Source organism: Talpa occidentalis, unplaced genomic scaffold, assembly GCF_014898055.3.
Source record: "Talpa occidentalis isolate TD23 unplaced genomic scaffold, MPIMG_talOcc4v2.1 talOcc4.2, whole genome shotgun sequence".
Classification (NCBI taxonomy): domain Eukaryota; kingdom Metazoa; phylum Chordata; class Mammalia; order Eulipotyphla; family Talpidae; genus Talpa; species Talpa occidentalis.
Genome location: NW_023602073.1, coordinates 131,121,119 through 131,136,542, shown reverse-complemented (window position 1 = coordinate 131,136,542; position 15,424 = coordinate 131,121,119). Strand labels below are relative to the sequence as shown.

General features: G+C 41.2%; 1 pseudogene; it reads left to right on the top strand.

Annotated features, from left to right (window-relative positions):
• Window positions 1-3,361: 3,361 nt before the first annotated feature.
• Window positions 3,362-15,424, top strand: part of LOC119251535 (aurora kinase A-like) — a 26,069-nt pseudogene continuing 14,006 nt past the window's right edge.

The following is a 15,424-nucleotide window of genomic DNA, read 5'->3' as shown; positions in this document are numbered from 1 at the left end:
AGGGCACCAGGGAGCCCCCATCCCCAATTCTTTTTAGTGAGTACTACATTTTTTTTAAACCCTACTCCTCTTCACAGTCCTTGAAGTCTTTGTGTGATGACCTCTCCTAACCCCCATACACTGACTGTCTCTGCTGCTTCTGCCAAGTTCTGGGAGAGTTGGAATACTTGAATTCATAGCATTTTCTGAAAGAATCTCAAAAAATGATGGACCATCTAACATGCTAAACTCTGAATATTATGCACATACTTTTTAAAATAATAAATTGCTACCATTATGCAAATTGCTAGTCAGAGAAGGAGGTATTTTTTTCAAATAATTTTATAAGGATCAAATGAAAGTGACAAGAAAATGGAAATAGCTAATGAAATGAATTCTGTGTTTTGTAAAGAAATATGAAAGTTGTTAAAAGTATTATATAAATGCACATTGAGGTTCCTAAATGTGTCTAACTGGCCTTTGCATTTTTCAATTTTCATATCAAAATGATTAATTTCTATGCATAAACAAATTATAATTACAAAATAGGAAAAAACATGATGATAGATCATTTTCAAAATAGTAATTTTTTAGCTAACAAATGTCTGTGAAATATACTTTGGGGCACTTAAAAAACATGAAGACTACCCACCAGTTGTTTATTCAAACTTTTATCATGCTTATGATATTTATTAAAATAATATTTTAGGAATGGAGGCTTGGGAAGTACAAGACCCAAATCTTTAAAATTATGTGATGTCCATGATTTCAATAGAAAGGAATAACTTAAAGGGGCCTTTCTGGTGGCACAAGGGGTTAAGTCTCAGCACTATGAAGATATCAGCTACTGCAACATGTTTGATCCCCAGCCAGGGAGCTAACCCACATGGCGCAGCAGACCTCTCCTGTCTCACCTGCTGCTCCCCACAGTGGTGTATTTCAGTGGATCTAACAGTTCTGCTCCCCACTCTGTCTCTGATGAATCCTCTCTCACACATACACCCTACCCCCACCCCCCACACCTCTGGCCTGAAGCCCAGCTCTTGTATACATAAATAAATGTTTAAAAAAAAAGAGGAGTAACTTAGAAATGAGGCTAGGAATGCAGCCTAGCGCGCAACTTAGAAAACCTGTTTCTCATAGGCAAACCAACTGTTGTCTCTTAGCTCCCAATTATAGAAGAAATCCAGCCGTCTACACAAAGAGGCCGTCCTGAATGCCCCTTGCTTTCTACTTCCTGTCCTCCTTTGCATTCTACTGCAGAATTCTGCTGCTGCTGCTTCCCTTTGCTATCCTCCTGCACTAGAGTGTGACTCCATAAAGCGAAAGACTTTTATCTGCTTTCGACAATAAAATGTCCAGCATGGTGCCTGGTACACTAGGGACTTAGTAATAACTACTCTAGTGAATTGAATGAATAGATAGGTAAATGAATGGAATCCTTCTCTTAACTTTTTGGCAGCTATTATTTTTTATTCTTGGATATCTCTTTTCCATTGGATTTTGTGTCACTCAGAGTACAGTTGCAGAAAAGAGAAACCACACTATGGGGTGAGGAGGGTTGTTAAATCAAAAATACAACTATCAACTATCATAGCCACCATTCATTGTATATATGCTGTGTGCTAGTCACTGTGCTAACCACTCTAATGTATTAGTGCCTTTAATCCTCACAACAGCCCTCTGAGTTGGTGCTGTTATTATCTCTGAGACGTAAAGAGGTAAAGAGAGTCATGAAAGCTCATAAGCACATGGTCAAGACAACAGCTCAGTCTTTCTGCTTCCGGGGCATAGACTCCAGCCACTGCTTCATTGATAACGTGCCCTCCAAGTGAATTCACTGAAATCACGTTCTCTACTGTGTAAGACAAGAAGGATTGCTCTAGTTTAACAGTAAACTCTCAAGAACAAAAAAGGAGGCTGCATCTTATTTTTTTTAATTAAGAACAGAAAGATTGATGAGCAAATATATTAGAGATAATTACAGTAGATTTTCTCATTTTTAGAACAGTTACAACTATGGGAAGAGGAAAGACTAGGATAAATGGTGTCCACTAAAATTTGAAGTTGATGTAAATGCAGTTTCCAGTATGTATACATAGACACAGATGTCCATGTGTATACATATGCGATTGCATTTCTTTCTTAATTCGGCCTGCTGATAGGCCTTAGAAGCAAATGACAGTTAGCAGTGAAATCACTGAGGATCTACATATTTACAACCAAATACCATCCTTTACTTAAAGGAGTCAGGGCTCTTTGGAGAAGTGATGGTTCACAGGGCAGGGGCAAGGAAGGTGTGAGGTAAATTGGATACATCCCATGTCCCAGACTGTAGGAAAGTGCCCCCTCCCAAAGTGATGGGAACATGTCAGAAGGATATAAGAACCAGTTTGGCCAAATCTACAACAAGTTGAATATCAGAATAATGATAGTCATAGTGACCCATTGAATAAAAGAGGAATTAATGAGGATATATAATATAAATTAATACATGAATAAAAAGTAGGGGAGAAGAAAAGGCTCTATCTCACAGCATATTCCAGGTAACAGAGTATGGAGTATTCAAACCACTATTTTGCAATTATTGATTCAGGCAATAACCATCAATGAATGCCACAAATGGTGGAAATTTGATATCTCATCAAATTTATATGTATATAATCTTAAGGTATTTTCCCATGAAATATTATTTTTAAAAGTACAAAATACTGAAAGTAGAGAAACTTGGGCCTCCCTTGTGGCGCAGGAGTTAAATTCTCAGCACTATCAAGCTACCATCAGCCACTGCGGCATGAGCTCCGTCTCCCCAGCCAGGGAGTTAATCCACATGGCGCAGCAGACCGCTCCTGTACACTTCCCTCGGCAGTGTATTTCAGTAGAGCTGCCTGTTCTGCTCCCTGCACTTTTCTCGCACCAACCCCCCCCCAACCTCTGGCCTATACCTCCTGAACCTCTGGCCCACACCCCAGTTCTTATATGCATAAATAAATAAAAATAAATCTTCAAAAAGAAAATAGAGAAACTTGGCTAATATCACCTTAATCAGGTGATAACATGAACAATGCTAGTTCTCAGCATGGGACTGACCCATGTATGCATTTCTCAATAGTACGCTGAGAAAACCTAACATTTTACTAGTCTTGCCAAAAATACATAACCTGAATGTAATAATGAAATGCCAGGCCATCCCAGAATAAAGACCATTCTACAAAGTAATACGACTGTACTCTTCAAAAATGTGAAGACCATGAGGGAAAAAATATTGCGTTCTCAGAAGACTCAGTGACTGGTTCTGAAGTGGGAGCTGACAAGCAGTATGAATATATCTAAACAAAATTGCATCTCAGCTGCCCTTTGAGACTACAGTTGCCCTGGGTGACGGTCCAAACATGTTCTCGTGACTCAGCAATTTCCTTCTCAGAATTCATTCTCAGCAAGTACTGTCCAGGCTCAGCAGGTCTTACGTCCTTCAAATTCTTTTTTTTTTTTAAAGATTTATTTATACAAGAACTGGGGTACAGGCCAGATGCATGGGAGGGTGAGAGGATTCACCAGAGACAGAATGGGGAGCAGAACAGGCAGATCTACTGAAACACACTGCTGAGGGGAACAGTGGGTGAGACAGGAGAGCTCTGTGGCGCCATGTGGGATTCTCGTAGGCATGCCTGCCAGGATTGAACCCATGCTGCAGAGGCTGCAGACAGCTTCACAGCGCTGTGCTCAACCGCCTGTACCACCGTGGGAGGCCCATGTCCTTCAAATTCTTTCCAGCATTTTCCTTCACAAACACAAAAGCTTGTTTCCAGCCATAAACCTGTTCAGACACTGAAACAGAACCAATTGCTGGCAACAAGTGTGCCTCTTCTTATATTCCGCTGAATAAGACCCCTAAAGAGTGAGCAGTCCCCACGATCAGTACCTGGAAATCATCTTGAAAAGGTAATATGAAGATTCATAAGAAAAGAGGCAATGGGTTTTGGAGGAATTTGAAATTGGCCTCTGCTGAGTAAAGGAAAGTATGGTAATGCTTACTTGGTGACAAAAGAACAAAGCAAGTTTATCCTGGTTCTTAAAACACTAAAGCTCAAGTGGAGAAAGTAGGAGTTGAATATGGGGAGATGAGACATAGAAATGCAGTCCCACCTTAGGCATACAAATTATCTCAGACTCTATAGTTATTTCCATGCTGCTACCAGAGTTCACCTGATTCTAGAATATGCACCTCTTGGAGCTGCCTACAAAGAACTTCAAAAACTGTTTGATGAGGGGCCTCCCCGGTGGCGCAGCGGTTGAGCGCTGGGTTGCGAGGCTGCCCGCGGCCTCTGCGGTGCCGGTTCGATCCCCGGCTGCTCCCCGGCCACCAGAGGAGGGTCCCACATGGCGCGCAGACCTCTCCTGCCGCCCGCTGCTCCCCTCAGCAGTGTACTTCGGTCCTTCTGCCTGCTCTGCTCCCCGCTCTGGCTCTGGTGAGTTCTCTCGCCCTCCCGCACTTCTGACTGTACCCGGTGCTTGTATAAATAAATAAATAAATAAATAAATCTTAAAAAAAAAAAAATAAAAACTGTTTGATGAGCAGAGAACTGCTACTTATATCCCAGAATTGGCAAATGGCCTGTCTTATTGTCATTCAAAGAGAGTTATTCATAGACGTTAAGCCTGGAAACCTGGAGAATTTAAGATTGCAGATTCTCAGTGATTTGAACATGCCCTCCAGGAGAACCACCCTCTTTGGTCCCCTGGGCCCTCTGCCCCCTGAGGTAATTGAAAGCTGGATGCATGATGAGAAGGTAGATCTCTGGAGCAACAGGGTTCTTTGCTACTAATTTTCAGTTGGGAGACCTCCTTTGAGGCAAGTACATACCAAGAAACCTACAAAAAAATTATCACTCATCGAATTCACATTACCTGCCTTTGTACCAGAGACCTCGTTTCAAGTCCAGCCAAAAGCCAACTCTAAAAGAAGTACCTGATCACCCCATGATCACAGGAAATTCCTCAAAACCACCAAATAGCAAAAAAAAAAAAAAAAAAAGTCAATTAGCAAATGTAAGATTCTTGTAGGGAGAAAAACCCTTAAGCCAGGGCTGCTGTGTAATCTTTCAGAAACAGACTTTTTACATACATCTGGTAACTACCTGCAATCCGGAGAACACCAGAAAAAAATTTTTTTTAACTGAGTAGATATTACTTCAGTCTCCCTATTCAAAATTTCCTATCAAAAAACTTGTCACTCTGAAGTGAGAGTAGCCACAAGAACCAAGTAAACTTCACTGATTTCCTAAACCAAAGTCTAGACTGGAATGCAGCTGCCCCACAATCCTCAGGAAAGTGTCCTTCTGGAGGGGAACTCGAGTCCCACTATGGGCACGTGACTGCTTTGAGTTGTCTTATTGGGCGGATAGCTGCGCAACTACCTTCCAAGTACCTGAGTATGTAACTTACTGGGTAGTCAAACCCGGTAAAGTTATCAGAATAAATATGTGGTTCTTCCTTTTAAGCATTAAAATAGAATTTTTGTACAGAAAAAAAAAAAAAAGAACTAAATGCAACATATACTCCTGTTGGGCTCCTTTGTCTATAAAAGACAATCTGGGAACAAGAGGTAAGACATAGGGGGATCTGTGAATTGGCTGGGAGTCCCGTGTCCATGTTAATTTCCCAATGTTTGGAGCTGGACTTTCATTAGGTGGAGAGTATTCTCTTGTTAGGAACTATATATTGAAGTATGAACGGGTAAAAGGGCACATGTCTGCAATCTTCAAATAACTTAGGGAAGAAATACATATCATATCCATGTAATAGATCCTCTAGAGAATGAGGCAAATACAAAATTTAGGAATCTGTGTGAAGGGTTTGTAGGAGCTATTTGTATTGTTCCTTTAATTTTTCTAGAATTTGAATTATTCCAAAATAGAGTTAAAACAACATATGCATGCAACTTTGGCGTGATCTATGTTCCTTCTGCCTGCCATTGACTCAGAAAATATAATGACAATTATGACATAATTTAAGCGTTCCAGTCACAGCTGGGCCATAAAACAGCTTTCTGACCTTGAGTTAGTCAAACAGTAACAATGGCTTCTGTCTACTTTGTCTGGGAAGGCAGTACTCAAACCACCTTACATACATCCCACCATTGGACAAGAAATGGGCTCACTACCCAAAGTGTGTAGTCCAGAGTATGATTTGATTAAAGAAAAGCTTTATTGTAAATCAACTGGCAAAGGTAGGATATAAACTCAAATCTACCTCCCCAAATAAGAAAGGAAATGAGGGGCCTCCCTGGTGGCACAGTGGTTAAAGTCTCCATGCTATCAAGCTACAGCCAGCCACTGCAGCCTGAGTTCTACCCCCAGCCAGGGAGCTGACGGACAAGGCGCAGTAGGCCTCTCCTGTCTGGCCTGCTGCTCCCCTCAGCAGTGTATTTCAGAAGATCGACCTGTTCTGTTCCCCACTCTGTCTCTGGTGAATCCTCTCACCCCCAACACCTCTGGCCTACACCTCAGTTCTTGTATGCATAAACAAAAAAATAAATAAATCTTAAGAAAAAAAGGAAATGAGGTCTTGGGAACTAGGGCTGAGAACAAAGAAGTTAAATTTTATCGGCTGAAAAGAGGGTTGGGGTAAAGACATGAAGACTTGGTTACAGGGCAGTTCATGTATGAGGAAGGATGAAGAGACTTTCTTCATATTGCCGAGTTTTGAATTTCTGTTGATGGGCTGCTTGCTTTGAGAGAGCTTGCTTTTCTGCCTTTGTTTCTCCCAACTCCAAAAAGTCTTGGAACTCAGCTGAAGGTTAAGCAATAAACCTCTAGGCTCTGCTGTGTCTGTACAAGCAAGCGCAGAGGAAAATTTTGAAGTTTTTTTTTTTTTTTTCCTTTTGTGCTTTATGGTCCGGAGGCAATGTAACAGTTTAACAAATGTGCATGTGTGCAGAAAGTGCCTGCATGCGCATGTACGTGTGTACATGCATGTGTGCGTACGTGTGTGTGTGTGTGAGACTCATTGGCCATGGCTAATTTGTTGGAATCTGGCATATTTTCTTGCTCTAGGGCAGATGACCAGCACTTCCCTCTTCAGCCATGTGTGCTGTCTGACAGCAATTCTAGTGCTGAAACATCGGAGCTGCTTCCTTAGCAGAGAAACAAGCCATGCTCTTGATTTATGTGCAGTGACCATGCATTCTGCTTTCCTGGAGTAGACCCCATTTGTGCCTGTTCTCCCAAGATAAGTACTAATGGTACCCCTTTTTTATTCTTCAAAACGTCTCTGTTTGGACACAGATTCTATCATCAGGCTGCTGGAACCCACCTTCCTGGCTCTGGCTGCCAGAAACCCCCTTTAGCAGTCTGCTTCCTGTCACTCCCATCTTGAACCAGCAGACATTTGACCAGACCACATCATGCTTTGTTTCCAAGACTTAAAGGATCCTCACTGTGAGAATTATTTATAACTTCACTAAACACTAATGTAGATCTGCCTGCAAACTGAAGGAGCTTCACGTTTTCTATCTGAAAATCACATACACACAGATGCTGCTCTTGGTGTCCAGTTTCCAAATCAATTCTTTCCTAGTCAAAGACAGCATGTTTCCCTCAGGCCTACGTGTTTTGTGCTGAGTCCTTCTCTCTGGGTCGCGATCCCTTGACTCTGAGATATGATTCTTCACAATCCTTCCTGCAGCCCAGACTGGGTTCTCAGGCTGCCCATAGCACTCCCCCCCAATAATGATTTCATCATTCATTCTCCAGCTGCAAGTGACAGGGTTGCCATGGCAAAACAAATAGGCGTTGCTGGGAGAGGCTTTTGTACATGAGTGTGTGTCTCCACTGTGTCTTTGGCTCTTAGGACTCATGCAATTGACCTGACAGCTTGGAGATAACAGTAAAATAGAGAAGTCAGAAGCAATGTGACAAGATATATTTAAAACATACATGAAGGCAATAAGACATTGATAACAAGGTCAATATTTATGCTTTTTAGGCCTCAAGAATTCAGATGTTGAATGATAAAATAATTTCTTCCAGTTCTAGATACAAGCTCTACTAACAACCCAGAGCACCAACTGAAAATATGATTTTCCTTGTGTTCCTCACACCTACTTATTTTTTCTGTTAATCAAAATGTGACAACAACCATTTCAGCTAGAAGAGGGCCAACAATAACATAAATAAAAGCTACTTTTTGTTAAGGGCCTACCCTGTGCTCACTCAGGTACATCCCTTTGAATTCTTCCAAAAGCCAGTAGAGGAAATACCATTATCCCTTATTGAGAGATGAAGAAACTGAGGTTAATGTCAGAGCTGGGATTTGAACGAGGTCACTTAACTCCAAAGTCAGTATTCTCCCTATCAAAAACAGACCCCGGAGAGTTATAGAGATAAACTAACAGCTAATGCTTGTAATTTATGCTTGACATTTGGGGATGGGAAGGACAGGGAGTGGGAAAAATAGATTTGGGCACCCAAGAGACACCTTTCTGTATTCACCGCAGTCTGAGATAATAAAGCCAGCACATAAAACCAACAATCCTGGGCTATAAATATTAACTTTATTTCCCATTTTGTTCTCTCCATGCTGTTCCCATGGAGACATGTGGAGACATAGCTCCTCAATTTATCTGGAATTCAAACGGGGGATAGGATCATGGGAGCTCTGAGAGAGGGGTCTGGTGGGAAGGCAGGCCTGTGCAAACCTACAACCCCTGTCAGCACAGACTCATTCCCTTTCCTTCTCACTCTCCTTTTTCCTGTACCTTGTCATTAGAAACTGACAATGAGATGAATTTTGTAATGAGATAGGGACTTAGTAAAATACCTCTCCATTTGCAAACAAGCTTGGGGAGAAAAAGAAACCTCAATGGTGATTGGCCATTTGTAAGCAAGCAGCTGCAGCCCCGGATTCAGCAAAGCTATTCCCTCAGGGCTAGGAGCCCGCTCCAGGTCTGGTGGGCATCACTGATACCCATGGGGTCTAATTAGACATCCCACACTCACTGGGCTCTTGCTTCATTAAAACATGGATGCTATTATTTTAACATCGGGATCTATTCCATTCCCTGCAAACAGGAATTTTTGAAAACAAAAATCACCTTATTTTTGATAAAATGTTGTGATGTAATGTGCCACCAAATGCTACCCCATGTTTTATCTATCACTATTTTGTCAGTATTTTCTTCTTTATTTGCAAGATAAAGTACACGCACACACACACTTAGATAAAAATAGATTATGCTGCCCCTCAAAGGGCCGATATTCAATATGTAAAAAAAAATCTTGAGACATAAGTTAATGTCTAAGAATATTAGTATACAGGCCTCCCCGGTGGTGCAGCGGTTGAGCACTGGGTTGCGAAGCTGCCCACGGCCTCTGCGGTGCCGGTTCGATCCCCAGCTGCTCCCCGGCCACTGGAGGAGGGTCCCACATGGTGCGCAGACCTCTCCTGCCGCCCGCTGCTCCCCTCAGCAATGTACTTCGGTCCTTCTGCCTGCTCTGCTCCCTGCTCTGGCTCTGGTGAATTCTCTCACCCTCCCGTGCTTCTGACTGTACCCAGTGCATGCATAAACAAAAAAACAAACAAATAAATAAATAAAACATGCCTCTATTAAAAAAAAAAAAAGAATATTAGTATACAAAGGTAAAACTTAACTATACTGATAAATAAATCAAATTGAATTAATTTGGGGAAAAAAGAAGGAAAAAGGAGAGGGAGAAAAAAATTAGGAGAACTTATTCCTGTCTCCAAATTTCTTTTAGGTCTTTTTTTTTTTTTTTTTTTTTTTTTTTTTTTGTCTTGTCTTCATAAACCTAGAAAGAAGACTAGGTCTTTAAAAAGACCCTTTGAGATTCCTACACCTTCTTTGCCTTGCCAATAAGCTAAATTACTCAAAACTGGAAGCAGAGTAGAATCAAAGCTTGCTCCTCACCTCATACTCAGATAGCTCATAGAAGAGGAAAATTTAAAAAAAACATGACTTCTATGTGTTGAATGCTGTATGTACCACAAGTCAGGCTCTTGAATCGTTCATTTGCATTTCTCAATTAATTATTACCACATTCCTGAAGGATAGGCAAAAGCATAGCTACTTATCATTTTGCACATGAAGCAACTGAGGCTCAGAAAAAATTAAGGAAACCTACGCAAGTTCACATTTAGTAAAAGTCAGTGTCAGGATTGGAACTTAGCTGAGTCTCATTCTAAGTTATTCTTTTTCTTCTACTCCATGTGTCACTCAATTATTCTACTTAGTCATCTATAATACAATAAATATGGTGATTAAGAAGAAAAAAAAGTTTCTTCTAAACCTGGAAACCGGGCATATTTCAAAGGAATCGATTTGAAAGATTTTCTTCTAATATAATAAAGTGCCTGACAATATAGAAATGAAGCAAAACTTAGTTCCTCTTTCCTTGGGGAGAGCAACTTAACCTGTACTAGAAAGTTCCACCAACATATTTTAACATTGCCACACAGTAGGCTTGAAAGTCTCCTCACTATAGGCTGACAGGAATTCTGTGGAAAACATTGGCACACACTCTCCACGCTTGCTTTCCCCTCTATCTGATTCCACTCCTAGCCCTCCCTTTTGAGCCCTAATCCTATTCAAGGCCACAGAAGATGGGATTAAAGGAAACAGAGCCAGCAAAAAAAAGTCCTTTCTAACCTTCATTTTAACATTGGGCATTTTCTGAAACTAACATATAATCTTTATTAAGCACTGTATGCCCTTGTCGTGGCCCCTTCTACACTGGAATTTATCCTCTCAGGAAATGTATAACAAAGGACAGATGAGAAAGGAGAATATAAATGGGGATAAATGTATTCAAACTTTTAGCCTAAATGAAAGACAGCTAAGCCGCCACTTATACCAGGTACTTCTGGCTGTTTCAAATCATGTACTATGCAAATGTGTGTTTTTCAAAGACCAGATGTGTACACTTCAGGACACCCATAAAACTTTCAAACAAGCAGTTTTGTTCTGGTCACTCATAGGAGCCCAGTATTACCTGGTGTAACTGGGAGTGACTTCAAATGAAGAATCTGTGTCCTTCATTTGTTCCTGCAGCCAGATTGTTTCCATCGTGTCTTCTTTTCCTTCTCCTCTACCATCTTTTCCTTCTCTTTTCCCTCCTTCTCTTGCTCCTTCTTTATCCACCTCAAAATTTATGTAACAGGGCCTCCCTGGTGGCGCAAGAGGTTAAGCACAACACTGTGAAGCTGAGCTACCCACATGGCGCAGCACACCTCTCCTGTCTAGCCCACTGCTCCCCTCAGCAGTGTATTTCAGTGGATCTGCCTGTTCTGCTCCCTGCTCTGTCTCTGGTGACTCCTCTCATCCCCCGCACCTCTGGCCTGTACCCCGGCTCTTGTGTGCATAAATAAATCTTTTTTGAAAAAACAGACTCTTGTTTCTAATTCCCACTAGTGTGTATCACTGCATCTGAGACTAGTTATGGGCTCTGAATGGAGTAGAGGTTAGGCAGCACGACTTATCTCAGAATTTTCTCTGTCCTTAATGATGTAAATCTAAAAACTCTGCAAACTTAGACTCACACTGGCAGGGATAAGCCTCTGTAGGATGTTAGGGCAATAGGAGGCTAATGCTACAATATCCTGATTACAGGATCCAGGATTCTAATCCTTGGCAGAAGTTCTTAATCCTTTGTTGCATATAACTGTTGGGAATGTCTTCTCATAACCTGAGGATTTCACTCATTCTCTTAATGATGTCCTTTGAAGAACAAAGATTCTTAATTTTACCAATTCTAGTTATTAATCTATTCCTTTATGGTTGTTCTTTTGTGTGTTCTATGTCAAAATCTTTTCTAATCCCAAATTGTGAATATATCCTCCCACATTGTCTTTGAATAGCTTTATTGCTCTGCCTTTCTTCTGTAGGTCTTTGTCTTAGTCAGCTCAGGCTGCTATAATGAACTACCTAGACGAGATGGCTTAAACCACAGACATTTATTTCTCACAGTTCTGGAGGTTAGGAAGTCCAATATCAACATGCCAGCAGACTCTGTTCCTGTGAAGAAACGTCCTGCATTACAGACATCTTCTCACAATGTCCTCACATTTCACACTTGAAAAAGAATGAACTCTGGTCTCTTCTTCTAAGGACACCAATCCCATTGCAGAGGCCATGTCTCATGATCTCATCTCTACCTAATCAGTCTCCCAAAGACCTCACCTTCAAATACCATCACATGGTGGGTAGCTTTAGTTTGAGTTTAGAGGTGCCACAAGCGTTTAATCCATACACTAGGAATTAACTTTTCTCAGCCATTTAATATATTCCCAGGCCCATTTGTTGAAAAGCTCTCCTTTAACAACTTTTCTCCAATGCCAACTTTTGTCACAGATCAAATGTCCATTTATCCCTGGCTCCATTTCTTGGTTCTCTATTGTGTCCAGCTTGCACATCCTTGAGACCAAAGCCCATGGTCACAATATTCATTAGCTCAAATCCTCCATTTGCCTTCATCAAGTAGTTTCTCACCATTGCATTTCTACAGAAACTTTTTTTAAGATTTATTTATTTATTTATTTATGCATACAAGAACTGGAATGTAGGCCAGATATGTGGGGAGGGGGGGTGTGAGAGGATTCATCAAAGACAGAGTGGGGAGCAGAACAGACGGATCCAGTGAAATACCCTGCTGAGGGGAGCAGTGGGTGAGACAGCAGAGGTCTGCTGCACCATATGGGTCAGCTCCCTGGCCAGGGTGTTACTCAGGCTGCAGTGGCTGGCTATAGCTTGATAGCACTGAGACTTTAACACCTGTGCCAACAGGGAGGCCCCTCCACAGAAACTCTTGACCAGTTTCATTTTTAAAATCTGTAGAAATTTTGTTTGGGTTTGTATTGAATCTAGAGATATCGATCCAATTATATCAAATCTTCTGATTCACAAAAGTGGGATCACTTCATGCAATGAAATCTTACAAAATTTCTCATACTATTTTAGTTTACTAGAAATCTTGTACATTTTCTGTGTACTTATTGGTAGGTATTTATATTTCTTGATATTATAAATGGTTTCTTTTCAAGATGTTATTTTTCTAATCATTAGATGCTGATAAATAGAAATACAATTGATTTTATTAAATTTACCTTGTATCAGCAATCTCATGGAACTCTTATATTTGTTTAATAATTTATCTGTAACTTAAACTTTTTTTCTCTGTAAATGAGGGGATATGTGAAAACTATTAACTATTATTAACTATTTATTATTATTAACTATTTATTAGTTTTGTCCTTTTTCTAGCCACTAGCATTGCCTAAGACCTGTACAAGAAAAGTGAGAGGAGGCATTTCCTGCTTGTCCTGGCTTCACAGCAAAAGTTTTCAACATCTCACCCTTAAGAGTATGTTAACTACAGGCTTATTGTAAATAGACCTTATCAGATAAAGGAAGTTCTCTTGTAGTAATAGTATACTGAGAGCTTTTATTATGCATTGTTTTGCAACCATCCCAGGCCAGGTAGGTTTACCCACCCTTAATTCGAAGAGTTTTGGAGCTCTTGGCATCATTTTCACAGGTTTTAATGGTAAGCAGGGGAAACAAGCCAGCAGGGTGAGCCCCCCTACCCAGGGTGATGCTGCCCTTTGGCCCCTCCCTCCTAGGCACAGGTGTGCATATTTGCACATGCGCACACATGCATGCTCAGGTGTCCATGAGCAGACACCTGTGCCCCACAACCATGTGCCTTCTATATTAACAAGATCAAGGCTGCATAAAGGTCAATGGCCTAAAAGCCTGATCAACTTCATTAACCCTACATGCATGGATGGAACATTATTTTTTTTTCCTGGATTTGTTTATTTTATTTATTTATTTATTTATTTTAAAGATTTATTTATTTGTGCATACAAGAACTAGGGTCCAGGCCAGAGGTGTGGGGGTAAGAGGAATCACCAACGTCAGAGTAGGGAGCAGAACAGGCAGATGTACTGAAATACACTGCTGAGGGGAGCATCGGTTGAGTCAAGAGAGGTCTACTGCGCCATGTGGGTTGCTCCCTGGCTAGGGATTGAACTCATGCCACAGTAGCTGGTGATAGCTTGATAGCGCTAAGACTTTAACCCCTGCACCACCAGTGAGTCCCCCCTCGTTAATTTTTGTACACAATTTGACTTCTCCCCTCAGGTGTAGTCCCGAATATCCTCCCACCACCACAGCGCCTGAGTCCCTTGTTCTCTTTCCTCCCCTGTTTTGACTCTGCTCCCTCCACCTTCCATGCTGTATGCCTAAGAGCTATGGTTTGCCTGTGTAACGCAACCAACACATACCCGGTAGGTTCATTACCAGTTCTAGCAGCCATGTTGTCTTCATGGTCTCCGCTGTTCATATGCTCTCCGCTGTTCATAGTCGCAGTACTCCATCGCGCTCCGCCACTCCCCCCACCCACCCCCTCCTCCGTCCACTCCACTGGCTGCGCCACCCTTATAAGCCCCGGCCCTGGCCCAGATGAATCCCATCTACATATGCCCACACCCTACTCCAGGTGCCCGCCATCAGGCATGCATTCAGGACTGCAAGGATCTATTATTATGCCTAATGATGGGAGGGCAGAAAAGCCTGATACATTTTACCTTAACTTACAGCCTGCTAGGTTTGTCTTTTTCCTGATCTTTTGTTAGGTTTCCCTATATTCCCCCTATAAAGTGAGGGCATCTGATATTTTTTATTAATAATTTTATAAATCTGATATTATTGATTATTTTCTTTCTGAATTATTTTGTTTAGCATAATCTCTGCCAGCTCGGTTGGAACATTATTTTAAAAGTAGATAAAGAGGGCCTTCATGGTGGCACAGCGGGTTGAGCGCAGCCAGGAGATACCCACATGGCACGGCAGACCCTTCCTGTCTCACCTGCTGCTCCCTTCAGCAGTGTTTTTGGTTGTCTGCCTGTTCTGCCCTCCACTCTGTCTCTGGTGAATTCTCTCACCCTCCTGCACCTCTGGCCCATACCCCAGTTCTTCTATAAATAAATAAATCTTAAAAAAAAGTATTTAAAGACACAGACCATGCACACATATTTATAAAAGAAAAAAGTCTTATGTAAGAGAAAGAAGATTCCTTTTGACATGGTTCTTAGTTAAAAATGGAATGGACTATTGATTGCAAAATACCTATTCTAAACTGGACAAACTTGGTAAACTGAAAGAGACTCTAGTTAATCAGTTATTTGTTTTTCTTAGATTAAAAAAAGGCATTAAAAGGAATGTGATTTTTATCAAAAATCTTCAAATTGTAATATTTTATGTGGTATACTTTTTTTTAATTCCCATATTAATTTTCAGTAAGGAGAACAGTGATAAGGAATTACTCAGAAAATAAAAAAATACCTAACCAACAGCCGCACCGTCTCCAGATTTCCAGAAGGTGGCGGTAGCAAGCCACTAATGAGAAGCTCTCAGCCTAACAAATTT